The sequence below is a fragment of the Nilaparvata lugens genome, chromosome X (genome assembly GCF_014356525.2).
Source record: "Nilaparvata lugens isolate BPH chromosome X, ASM1435652v1, whole genome shotgun sequence".
NCBI lineage: Eukaryota > Metazoa > Arthropoda > Insecta > Hemiptera > Delphacidae > Nilaparvata > Nilaparvata lugens.
In genome coordinates, this window is record NC_052518.1 from 37097598 (window position 1) to 37112135 (window position 14538).

The 14538-nt window shown below is 33.0% G+C and overlaps 1 protein-coding gene across 1 annotated transcript in view; it reads right to left on the reverse strand.

Annotated features, from left to right (window-relative positions):
• The window catches only part of LOC120354997 (dynein heavy chain 7, axonemal-like), a 423355-nt gene extending 410255 nt beyond the window's left edge, over positions 1 to 13100 (reverse strand). Inside the window, exon 1 of the mRNA XM_039443220.1 lies at positions 13052 to 13100. The gene's annotated coding sequence lies outside the window, so the exon portion shown is untranslated. The remainder of the gene's footprint in view (positions 1 to 13051) is intronic.
• Between the last annotated feature and the right edge of the window lie 1438 nt (positions 13101 to 14538).

Sequence of the window (14538 nt, forward strand, 5' to 3'; positions counted from 1 at the left end):
AGTGGCGAAGGGTTTTTATATTCCAACGTTAACAGCTAATTGGATACTCTTGCCTACTATTGAGGAACACTTATAATAAATTTGTCCATTTTATTCAATTGTACCATTAACGAGAAGACAGTTATAATTTTGTTAACAATTATCCTGATGACAGTTGCATATTTTTATGATGTAGAGAGTATTTAAATGTGTGTACCTATGTTACTTTTTAAGCCGATGTCTAAGGCATTAATTTGGTGTAGTATTAAAATTCGAATTTAATGTGAGTTGAGAAGAATTTTATGTTCCAACGTTAACAACTAATTGGACATTCTTGCGAACTAGTGAGGGATACATAATATTTATCTAATCAATTTATTTCGTAAATTAAATCTATTTCGTTTCAATAGTCGTTGTTTCTCCAGTCGCCTTGTTCTCACTTAGTTAAGGCATGTTAAAGAGATAAGAGGGAGAGTCGAACAGTTCTGCTGTGGTCTGCGTCTCCTGGAGGAGTTTGTGCCTCTTTCCCATTGGGGTTGAGATTTCAACCCACTTGAACTCAGAGGGCCTCTTCCAGGGTCGTATAGGCAGGACTGGGCCGACCTCCTAACTAGGTTTAAGTTTATGTCCGAACTGGTTGGGCCTGCTACCAGATCTACCCGCCAGTTCGGTTACAGTTCAATCTCTAGAATTGAAATGCCCTCCGAGTTGATTAAAGAGATTGTCATCCTTTCTATTCTTTCAAACAGGAATTCAACCGATCACTTGCCTTATAGAATTATCAAGTTCATTAGAAGGAATATATTGTAGGATACTTATAGTATGAATTCATATTCATACGCATACTTTTCAATGTATGATTCATTTTCATTAAATTCATTATTATTGAATCATGAAGAGTTGATTTTCCCTTCCACAAATAAATAGAGAATGAGAGTTCTACAATAAGTACCAATTTAGAATTCCTCTTACAAGAAATTTAATTAGAAATATGTGTTTCAGAATACAAGATCAAGTATTCAATACAATTATTGAGAATTCCTCACGCGCAATCCATGCTTTAATATAATATTCGCCCATATATTTTTTGTTATAGTTTTCAATTAGAAAGATTCAACCAGAAAACTATTTCCTCATCAAGTATGTGAAAGCCATAATTTTCCTGAAAAAAGAGTTCCTCCTAAGGGATTAGGCAAGAAGTTCTATTGATTCTACATATGATATACAGTACACAGACAAGATAAAGGATTGTGAAAGAAATAATAGTACAATCAATGTTTCATGTTCTTAATACCTTATTCAATGATTGATTTATCGAATTCATTAGCATTGAGTAATTGAATTACAAAAGAGCCAGGAAAAGCATGTTAATTTTCAATAAGAGAGCAACAGGTATTCGATGTAGGCTCTCACAAAATCAATCATTCTGAAAGATCCAGTCGTCCAAAAGTATTGAATTTCTAAAAAAAATTAAAGATAAATATTGTATGAGTCGTAGGAGATGTCGATGGGACTTGAAAGTTATTTACTTTTTGAAAAAAAGACTTACAAAGCTGCTAAATTTAACATTGGAAATATAGGAAGAATAGATATTTAGAGTAACAATGATGTCACACTGATCATCTGACTCTGATCATTAAAAGATCGAGATGCACATGGCCAGTACCTTGTATTCCAAGTAACTTGGTGTTATCTACAGCTTCCACTTTTATAGAGAGATAAAATGAATGCATATCGTTTGAACTTGGTGGTTCAAGTTAAACTACCCAATAGCGTTGTAGTGTTGTTACGCGGGAAAAGTTATCCAATTCAGTTCCTTGGCGGGTGACAGCAGTAGATACATAATGCGGATTTTGCGAGACTTTTTTACGACTTTTCCCCCCCTCCCCCCTCCCCAGGCACCCATCCTACCTACCCCCCACCACCACCACTCCTGCCGCACCTCTCCCGCCCCCTCCTGCCATCCCTCTCCTGCCCCCTCCACCACCACTTAGAAGGAGAAGATGCTCTCTCTCTCTCTAGAAGAAGGAGAGGTGGAAGATGAAGAAGAAGAAGAAGAAGAAGGAGAGGTGGAAGAAGAAGGAGAAGAAGAAGAAGATGATAACGATGATACTCTCTCTCTTTCTCTCTCTCTCTAGTCATGCTCTAGTTAATATAGTCATGCCTAATTACATCCAGTCATGCTCAATTACATTTAGTCATGGTCTATTTGATGATTAATAGCAGAGAGATATGTGAGAGAGAGAGAGGCAATCTACTGACAGATTTAAGTGGAACAAACTTCTGACAGATTTAAGTGAAATGAATATCTTACTCTCAGATTTAACTGAAACATGTTCTTGACAACGATGTGAAGTACATGCAGAATTGTGGGTTGTACACACAACGAACACTGCCAGATTTAAGTGAAACGAACTTCTTACTGCCATAAATTCTAGATGTACTTGACAACTAGGATGAGATTTCACCATTCTTCCAAGAATACATGTCTAGCAGTAACATTCGAATCCCATCTTTTTAAAACTCTTTATGTGTCTGTGTATTCAGTATAGTTGAATATTCTTTTGGAAAAATGATAGTGAATTCAAAGTTCTTTTCTGAATCTATATTGATATAAATTAAATCATTCTCACCAAATCTTACATTCTTAACAAAGAACCAATCAAACTGGAAAACATTGGCATATCAAAGTTTGTCATTTCTTGTTGTAGTTTTCACTCATCTCACAGCACTATGTAGCAACGTTTATAGATAAGCTTACCGTGAGACAACCTTGGACGTTATCATTACGCACCAATTCTCCTCTTGGCTGATGATCAACATGTTCCAAAATTTCACTTCAGAGACCTTACAAGGACGAATGCAGTTCCGGTCTAATTCAATACTTGAGCATTGTCACGTTTTGCAATTTTACTTCACATAGCTTACAAGGACGAATGCGGTTCCGGTCTAATTCAATACTCGATCATTGGCACGTTTTTGCAATTTTACTTCACAGAGCTCACAAGGACGAATGCATCTCTGCTCTAATTCATCTCAAATTCGAGCATTAAAATGTTTCGTGCATAATCTTGTTTCACCTTGGAAAAAATGCATGTGAACACTCTCTCACATTGAAATAGAATGTAGCTAGCTATTTCTCATGCAATTTCTCCCAAGCAATTTGCATAGTGAAAATCGGTTGAAGATTGATATGATTCTAACTTTAGGGTTTTAGAACATCGCCGTAGATAGAGAGACCCATTTTATCAGTAATTAAATCACCTACTTGATCTTCTGTCAAATTATGCTGTTTTGCCTTAATCCAATTCATATGAAAGCTAACTTTTGCGTAATTCTGTACTATTTGGTAGGCTATTCGATATATAAATAAAGTGAGATAATCGGTGAATGCAGCTGAACATTGTAATCTTGGATATTTTGTTTTTTGTATTTCATATTTATATAATGTACCTTTAATGTTTTCATTACTAATGTCTCTCAGATGATACATGAGAGGAATGGTAGGGAGTAGATTGTGTACAGTGGATATTTCATTTGTCCTGTTTGCTAGATAGCCTTTATCAAATATTTTTTTGTAGCGACTAATTCATACTTTATCTCCAATCTTATACTTTGGTTTTATCTGTTTGAATGTTTCACATGCTAGCTTCCTCTATATTCATCAGCACATATTTCTCATTGTTCCTATTCACCTCAACAGGTTTCATTCGAATTGTTCTGTGGACACTGTTATTGTGATTAGTTATTAGTTCAGGTAGTAGTTCCAGCTATTTATGATTACTCTGTATTGTGAATTCATGGAACATATTCTCTTTGAGAGTTCAATTGAAGCGCTCACAAATTGCTGCTTTTTTATCACTATATGTACTGTAATGATTGATTTTATGAGTTTTCAATAGATTCTGAACAGCTGTGTTGTAGAATTCTTTACCTGCATCAGTTTGGAAATTAACTATTTTGTGCTTCTCAAGTATTGGCTTCAATGCTGCTGCCACCTCATTTCCAGTTTTAGTTTTCATTGGTATTGCAAATGCAAATTTACTGAAACAGTTGATTACAGTTAGTATGTACCTAAAGTTTTTATTAAATGTGCTGTAGTTGGACATGTCAACAATATCAGCTTGATATAAATCTTTTAGACCTTTTATTTCAGTGCAACGTGTTAGGAAATTACGTCTGACTCTACCATGCAGCTCATGTGCGAGTTTCTTTCTTGTTGACATTATTTTTTATTTGATTATACATTTTTGTTCGATGGCTTTCTGTTAGTATACTTTCTACAATTCTACCAATTCTATCAATTCTATCTTGAAAACATCATCGATCCATGCAAGATTGTTGCCAGATTGTCCCATCCCTGGATTGTTTCATTGCATAGTTATAGGTGTGTGGAATATTCATTGGAACCAATCTATTTTCAGGAGCAAATCTAACATTTTCATGTGTTTTTTTCTATCTCACAATGAAATAGGTTCGAAAACAATTAGGAGATTATTTTGTAGGTTTGAGAGTAAATCAATCAGGAATAAGTTCAATTTGTTATTCCTAAAACATTGTTTTAGATTGCAATTTAACCTATATAAATAGATGTATAACAACTTTATTCTCATTCCAGTACCAGATTTACAATGGACCACAAGCCACAAGCCAGATTGCTTTCCTCTCTATTTAAAAAAATGGTGACAAGTATCAATGGTAATGTTATCTTATATAAATGGACAGAATTCTTGACTACTGATATTAAGATACTATTTGAACAGTTTAGACCAACTATTCTGGGAATAATGCTTTCAAAATCAAAAAAATTCAATGGAAATGTTAAATGGTTTGTTAGTTTACAAGTTAAATTAAGAAAAATTGTAACTGATGTTGATCAATTTGAAATCACACCTACATTTCATGGAAAATCAAGATCAATTATCAATATTCATAATAATATCAATGAATTTCATAAGCAATGGGAGGAGGCTGAAAATATAATAAATGAAAAGTTTGATAAATTCATTCAAAATGGTAGTGGGTGGGTAATTGATGAGTTTCAAAGATTTCATTCAAATATAGTGAAATATTCACCCATACATGGAACAGGTTCATATATCTTGACACCCAGAAGAATAGCAGGTAAGAGAGTCATTTTAAATATCAGGAATGAAGATGATTTATGTTTTGTCTGGTCTGTTCTGGCTTATTTTCATAATAATAGAATACATAATAGAGTTAGCGACTTAAAAAAAATTATTAAATCTAATTAATATCTATGATCTAAATTTCCAACTTATTTTGGAAGATATTTCAAAATTCGAAAAACAAAACCCAACTATATCTATAAATGTTGTTGGATATGAAAATGAAATTGTCTATCCATTACTTACATCAGAAAATCAACAGAGAGAGCATAAAATTACGCTTTTACTTTTAGAATCAAATGTTAAGAAACACTATACTCTGGTGAGGAATTTGTTCAGACTTTGTTCCTTAAATTCAAGTGAATCAATATTCATTCCTATACCGAAGTTCATAACAGATAAGAAAGCTATAGTGAATGTGAAAAGTGATGATAGTCTTTCATTTATTTGGTCTGTCTTAGCTTTCTTCCATAATAAGAGGATTAATAGAGTTGGAGACTTGAAAAAATTATTGAATCTAATCAATATCAATGATCTAAATTTCCCACTTAGTCTGGAAGATATTTCAAAATTTGAAAAACAGAACCCAACCATATGTATAAATGTTATTTCTCATGAAAAGCAAACCTCCTATCCATTACTTATATCAAAAAATAAAGATCTGCAGCACAAGATTACACTATAATTATTATCAAGTAAAGATGAAAAACATTATACACTTGTAAAAAATCTATCAAGATTATTGTCCAATTACACTAAACATGGACATAAAGTAGAAATATGTCCACACTGTTTTTATCGATTTACTAGAAAAAATGCCCTACAAAAATTGAACAATCATATTGAATCATGCTCTCTGGGGAAAACTCAGAGAGTAGAAATGCCACAAACGGGACATGAAATTTTAACATTCAAAAATTTCTCCTATACACTTAGAGTTCCCTATATCATTTATGCAGACCTTGAGTGTCTAATCATCAATGGAGAACACATTCTTTGTGGATATGGATATGTTATTGTAAATGAAAGTGGAAATATTCACTGTGGTCCTAAAATTGTAAGAGCAATAATTCCCTTACAGAATCTGAAACCTTAATTGAGAAATTTATAGGTGAATTAGATGAATATGGTATTATTCTGAAAGATAAATTAAAACAAAATATCCTCATGACCATTGATTGTGAAGAGAATGGAAAATTCTTAGAGGAAACATTGTGTTGCTTATGTAATAATTGTTTACTGTTTGATAGGATCAGGCACCACTCACATTCAAATGGGATGTACCTGGGTGCAGCCCACAACAATTGTAATTTAAATGCAGAAAAAGTTGAAAAGATACCAGTAGTGTTTCATAATTTCTCAGGATATGATTCACATTTTATAATACAAGCATTGACTAATTATAAGAAAAAAATAAGCTGTATTGCCAAGACTAGTGAGAAAATTATCTCTATAACATTGAATGATACACTAAGATTCATTGATTCTCTCAATTTCTTGAATTCATCTCTTGAGAAATTGGCTGAGATCAATTCAAAATTTGATCTTCTATCAAAACATTTCTCCTCAAATAAAGCAGACCTATTGAAAACAAAACAATTTTACCCATACGAATATATGAATAGTTTTGAGCGATTCCAAGAAACAAAATTACCTACTATTGATAAATTCTACAGTGGACTAACCGACAGTCAAATCACTGAAACAGAATATCAGCATGCACATAACATTTGGAAGCATTTCAATATAAAAAATCTTGCTGAATACCATGATCTTCACTCAAAAACAGACATTCTTCTATTAGCAGACATTTTTCAGAATTTTCGAACAAGTTTCATGCATACCTATAATCTAGACCCAGCTCACTTCTTCTCTCTTCCACATTATTCTTGATTTGCTATGTTGAAAATTACAGGAGTAGAGCTCGAACTCTTGACTGATATTGATATGCACCTATTCTTTGAAAAAGGAATAAGAGGGGGGATAAGTGTCATTCCTAAGAGATATGCAAAAGCAAACAATAGATATATGAGTAATTTCAACATAAATGAGCCAGAAACATACATAATCTATTGGGATTGTAATAATTTGTATGCCGTGGGTATGTCTGGAAATCTTCCACATTCAAAATCTGAATGGATGAGTGAAAGAGAAATAGAAGAATTTGATCCTCAAAGAAAAACTGATTCAAGTTTAGGGTACATGTTGGAAGTGGACCTGGAATACCCCTCTCACTACCAAAGCACACACAATTGTTTCCCTCTAGCACCATTGAAAGAAACACCACCTACTGGTAGATATGAGAAACTAATAACAACATTCACAAACAAAGAAAAATATGTAATATATTCTGATAATCTAAAACTCTACTTAGAATTGGGTATGGTGTTGAAAAAGGTACACAGAGGTATAAAATTTGAACAAAGTAGATGGATAAAACCTTTCATTGATATGAATACACAATTAAGGACAGTAGCAGATAATGAATTTGATCGAACCCTTTACAAGTTGATTAATAATAGTTATTATGGTCGCACTCTCATGAATATTAAAAACCATAGGGACTTTGAAATTGTAATAGATGAAGAGAAACTAGACAGAATCATCTCCAAGCCAAGAGTAAAAAATTGGTTTCCATATAATGAGAATGTTACTGGTGTGTGCTTGAATAAAATTAAAGTTGTATTGAACAAACCAATTTTTGTTGGTGCTGTAATATTGGAACACAGCAAAAATGTTATGTATGATTTCCATTACAAACAAATCAAGAATATATTCAAAGACAAGTATGAAGTTTTGATGTCTGATACTGATAGTTTTATGTATGTGATAAAGACTGAAGATATTAGAAAATATAAATATTTATTTGACACATCTAACTTTCCTAAAAATCACCCATGTTATAATGAGGGGAATAAAAAAGTAATTGGTAAATTTAAAGATGAGAATGGTGGCAGAATTATAACTGAATTCATAGGATTACAAGCAAAAATGTACTCATTTATATTCTCTAACTGTGAAGAAAAGAAGGTGGCCAAGGGTGTTCCAAAGACTGCTCAAAGAAACCAATTACAATTCAAGTTGTACAAAAAATGTTTGTTTGAAGGTGTTGAGCATACAATAAAATCTGTACATATTGTAAGTAAACTACATATTGTCACAACTGAAAACCAGGAGAAGGTTGCTCATTAGGCCCTATGATGATAAAAGATTCATAAGAAATGATTGTATAAATACATTGGCTTGGGGACATAAAGATATTCAGAACAGTAAAAGGAGGTGTGATGATGAGCATGCTGCTACCAAAAGGGTGAGATCACTATCTAGCTAGGTAGGTAGGTAGGTTGGTAGGTAGGTGGGTAGGTTGGTGGGTAGGTAGGTAGATGTGTATTTGTAAGAAAAATATTTAGAATTATCAATTATTCCTGTATTTCTTCATTTATAATATCAAACCTTGTAGAGGCTTAAAATTAATTATTCTCTCTATTAATTTTTATGAAAAATTTTCACTTTGATGCTGTAATTAATTCTCTATTATAAGGTTTTATAATTATTGTAATCTTCTACATAACTTTCCTAACCATACCACTCAATGGTGTGTATTCATACACATTATCATAAAGAATTAGACAGTAGGCAGAGGTTTTATCAGGTATATTTTTATTAGTTTCAAATGTAAGTTCAACACTCAGTACACCAGATTTCAACAATTCATTCTGACGACTGCAATCTATTACTATTAGTGCAGCCTTTTCGATGAATGTATTATATGCTATTGAAGTAAGATTGTTACTGTTAGTATGTGGATAGTAAGCATGTGGGAAGCTACTAAACATATGATAGAGCAAGTGTTTGCTTCCCATCATATTGTCATAGGGAAAGTATTGTGCATTCGAATAGAGACAAACATTGTGTAGTTTACATAGATCAAAATATGACTTGTTTGCACTCAGTTTATTTTTCTTATTAGTTTGAAAGCCTAGAATAATAAATCTAGGCTTCTCCATTTGTGAAGCTGTTTTAACTGTCCATTGATGAGTAGTAGTTTGAGGAAGTGTTGGATACTCATGTATCTGCCATGATCTTAAAGGTATATTAATTGGTTTATCTGTATGTGATGGGTTCAACAAATCAAGCTGAATGTGGTCAGAAACATATATATAGGGTACTTCCAATTGTATCTTTGTAATATTAATTTTAACTGTAGCTCCATCAGTGGTAGTCACTGCATCTGCATCTGTTGAAGATCTTAATAGAATAATCTCCTGATGAACATTCAATATAACTTTCTTGTAGTCTTCCATTACACCCAACCACATCTCCAAAGGTATACAAAAACTGAATTTGTCAATTTTATTCCATCCATCCAATTTCCATCCTGCATTCTCCCACACTTTTGTATTGAGTGCTGTTTCACTAAAAAGATTTTTCATTGTAGTTGTAATACCAAGATTACGTGTACGACCAACTTTCACACCATCAAGTTCATATCTGATTTCATCAAATAAATAAGCTACTCCATTATTAATTAGTGAATAATTTTCAGTTTTATTATCATCTGCTTTCTTAACCTCAACTTGTCCTTCAATTAGAAGGAAACTTTTACTGGGTAGTGTATAGACATCTTGTTGATTCAAATTTATACGTATTTCATCATTGTGGTTGAATGTTTGAGTTGCATAAGGAGTGTGTGTATGATATTCAAACTTTGTTATACTCTCATCAAAGTTTGGTTTTTCTGGGACATTGAATATTGTATCAATAGTATTCATATCTTTTGGATGAGACATTATAATTATTTCTACTCTTATTTCTATTATATACAATTAATCCTAATCTTTGTAATAGTTTAACGTTTTTGGGTGTGAGTTTATGTTGTTTTATCATTGTATTATTATTATTTCCACTACTTGAGAATATCAACATTATTTTTATATAGTTGGTGATTTTCTTACATGTAAACGAACAGTTATAGTTTCTCCTTGGAAATTGATCAATTCATTATTTTGATCTATTTGTTTCACACAAATGAGATTTATTCAGTATTGATTGGTAGGTACACTACAGTTTTTGAAGATACAATTATTTTGAAACCTGGTGGTACAGTTGTTTAGAACTCATACAGTATGTGACCTTCACTACCATTATCATAAGATCCTTTTGCAATATTACATTCTACTCTGATGCTATTCACACGCATGATGTGAACTGGTTTTGTAGATATATGCCATTTATTAGCTTCTAGCTTCATGTGTTGGAATCCAAGAATTAGAGCAACACTATCTTTCATACTGATATCAATTTCTCTATCTGCATATAACTCACACTGTAGTGTATTATTATTAGCTTTGATTTTCAGTTGACCACTTGTAAGAGATAATTTATTTCATATATAATCTACTATATCATCCAATTCATATGACCCTACTGGTATTTTCACTTGTTTTCCATTATAGCTAAGCTTATCATCGATATTGTTTTCAATATTTGGAATTGTATTGTATGTATATAGATCTATTGGGGCTACTTCATATTTGCTAGATGTTTCCAGTTGTACTGGTGGGAAAATATCACTTACCAGCAGATTATGATTTGCTGTTAATGAGAACATATTTTTTATACAACCACAATAAACATAAATGACCACATACTATTGAATTGTCATTGATTTCTTGATACTTCTTATAATTGTAAAGTACTTTTATATCTTTCATATAAGCCATAAATTCAAGTGGAGGACTCAAGTTTCCAAAACTATCGAAATAGTCACATGTATTGTTACATTTAATATAACATGTCCAATGACTTCCTGTACTGCTTTAATCAATCAAATTGATTACACCAATTTCTAGATCTTTGAGTGGTATTTCTGGTAGACTATCTCTCATGAAGACACCTTGTAGTGGTAATTGAAGCTTTCTTGCATAATCCATCATTTCCATGTTTGTGAATGGTGTTTTTTTTTAAATGTCTCAATGTCTCTTGTATCCTCTTCTGATTCACCTTCTTCTTTATTGTTTTATTCTTATTCTTTTGCAACCCACACCCTTTGTAGGGTTTCAGAAACAACCCACACCTTTTGTAGGGTCTCAGAAACAACCCACCACCAAATTTAGTCTTGGCATTCAATAAGTTTGTTAACAAGTATGCTGATGAGCGCTCTCCAAGGTTAGCATCAGGTGATTTGACTCTTTCCCAAGCCAGGGCAGCTAGTTTCTTATCAGCTTCTGTTCTATTCTGATTAGGATTGCTATAAGCTATATCATGTTCCCGGCATGCATCATCAAGTTTATTTATTCCTTTATCGCCTCTCTTCAATTTTTTTTCAAGTTTTGTGCCAGGGCCACAAAAATTGTAGCCAGGGATATGAAGTTCAACAGGTAGTAAGTCAATTGCTTTGTTCAATATAGATCTGATTATTCCAGATCCAAACACAACCTTCTTCTGTTCTATTTACTTCAACAATGGTATTTTCTTCTTGATCATTTTTATTAAGTACATTTTTTTAACATGTATATATTTATTTATTTATTTATTTATTTATTGATTCATACAGTATCAAATCTTTCTCAATCTCCAATCTCCGATCTCTGCTTGAAGAAATCTGAGATCTCCAATCACTAAAGATGTCATATCTCACTTAATATTCATTATATCTTGATAAATGATATGTTTATCGATTTGTTATTAAATTTACTAAAAAAAGTTATTCCTGTATTTTTTTATAACATCAACAGGTTCTTTGTTATTTTTGTAAATGAAAAAAACTAGGTTCACATTTTCATACAAGTGGGGATCATCATTGACCTTGACCTCGACCTTGAATTTGGCCCTGAATTTGACCTTAACATTGACCTTCAATTTGAATTGAATTTGACTTTTGGTTGTATACCTAGTGGGAAATAATAATGGTATTAGGCCACACCTCTTAGGAGGGGGAAAATTTAATTAGGCCACACCTTTAAGGGGTGTGGGGGAGGGAATTGAATTAGGCCATGCCCCCTTAATAAAAATATTTTCCTCAGTGTTTAATAGAAATTCTTGCTGTAAACATCTCCTCCCTGGCCTATAAATACAGAGCTCATTCCAACAGAGAATTCAGTTGTGGCGGGGTGGTGGTTGAGATAACATCTCTCAACCTTGACCTTGACCTGACCTTGACCTTGAATTCGACCTTGACTTTGAATTCGACCTTAACCTTCAATTTAAACTTGACCTCGAATTTGACCTTGAATTCGATCTTGACCTTGAATTCGACCTTGACCTTGAATTAAACCTTGACCTTGAATTTGACCTTAAATTTGACCTCAATCATGTTCTGTATAACGTTATCAAATTATTTCCACAGACCTGTTCAAACATGTCTGTTATCAATTCTTTCAATTTTCCCAGACCTGTTCAAACATGTCTGTTATCAATTCTCACAGACTTGTTCAAACATGTCTGTTATCAGTTTTCTAGATTTTCACAGACCTGTTCAAACATGTTTGTGGAACTGGATAAAATTACTATAAATACCGGGCTCATTGCAACAGAGAATTCAGCGGTTGGGGGGCAGTGGTTGAGATAGCATCTCTCAACCTTGACCTGACCTTGACCTTGAATTCGAACTTGACCTTGACCTCGAATTCGACCTTCAATTTTACCTTGAATTTGACCTTGACCTTGAATTTGACCTTGAATTCAACCTTGACCTTGAATTCGACCTTGACCTTGAATTCGACCTTGACCTTGACCTTGACCTTGATGTTAAATTGATGCTCAATCGACACAAAACCCCTACTCATAGTTTTGTAGACAGTGACAAATATTTTTTTCATGAGCCAGGAAAATAATATATCAACAACTTTTTGCCTTGCATCTGATGAAAATAAGCTAAAGAGTAGAATGAAAATAATTTTTTTAAAAATATTGAATTCCTAGATGAGAGTGTATCACTGTACCTTCAATTAGAGTATCTTTCAACAGTATAGGGTTCAAGGTAATGTTCAAATTCTCGGGAACATTCTCCAACAGAACAGGTTTTCCATTTTCTAAGCAGTGAATCAATTTTGATAGATAATCCAAATCAATCAGCTGAATAATTTCTATTTCATATTTATAAGTTTCCTTAATCCACTCATTTGCCTTGCCCTGAGGGTCAATGAATAGGGGCCACCTGAAATAAATCAATAATATTGATAATATAAAACTCAATCACAGAATTCAAACTCTCCCAAATAGTGCATTTGATAATGATTATAAGCATCCACTGATTCAAATAAATCGTTATTTTAGTTTTCCATTTGTAACAGAAATATTATGAATGAAGTATCTAGAATAGCCAATTTGGAGTCTCCCAACAGTACATTTAGGGTCAATTCTTAACTATTCTGAGCGAAAAAGCATCCTCTGATACTCTGAGAAACTAACATCCACGAATGAGGAATGATTGTTGGATTAGATATACTGGAATATTTCTGAATAGTTAGTGCTGAGAAGTCAAGAAAATTCTGTGAATATAGTGGTTGAAATGCAGCTCAATGTGCTGTAGGTACACAGAGGTGATTTGAATTCGGCTTGACTAAGTAAACTTTGGTGTGCCAATTTCCAACTACTGAGAACAGACTTGGTAAAGTTAACTTGAAAAAAATCTGTATTCAAAGATCTTCTATAAAATTTGGTTTGTGAAAGGTTAGCTTGACCATTCACACCACTGGACACTAGTAGGGGTAAAGTGAGGGTACTGTCTCAAAGCTGCCCCAAAGCTGCCACAAGGCTGCCCCAAAGCTGGCTCAAGGCTAGCTAAAATCTGATTCTTGGTTCTAACCTTACCCAATCCAATGTAATTTGAACTAACTTAACCTAGCCATACCCCTAATCTCACAATAAACCTCAAATGAAGATCCCTATACTTACTTTTTTGGAAAAAAACTAGATCCAGGGTTTTTTTTCTTGAATAACTAAGAAACCATTAATTTTACAAGAAAATTACAAAAATTACTTTTTCCAGTAAATCTAATTACAAATCCATTGACACCCCATTTGTCAAGATTGAACAAAAAATAAGGATCATATGGAAAAAGTGAATCTAATTTCTTGAATAACTAAGAAACCATTAATTTTACAAGAATAACTTTCTCCAGTTAATCCATTTGTTAAGATTGAACAGAAAATAAGGATCTTATAGAAAAATTAAATCCAATTTCTTGAATAACTAAGAGACCGTTAATTTCATCAAATAGCTACAAGAATAATTTTTTTCTGCAAATCCATTTGTCAAGGGATCCAAACTCAACATTTTCTGAAACTCAGCAACAAGCACTCAGAATCTCTAATGATATTCTTATGTTGAAACCTAGCACAGCACCCTTTGTTAAGGAACACCAAATTCAGCACTAAACCCCCCCCCCCTTTGGGGGGTGACCCTCTGTCTTTAACCAGCTAAGTT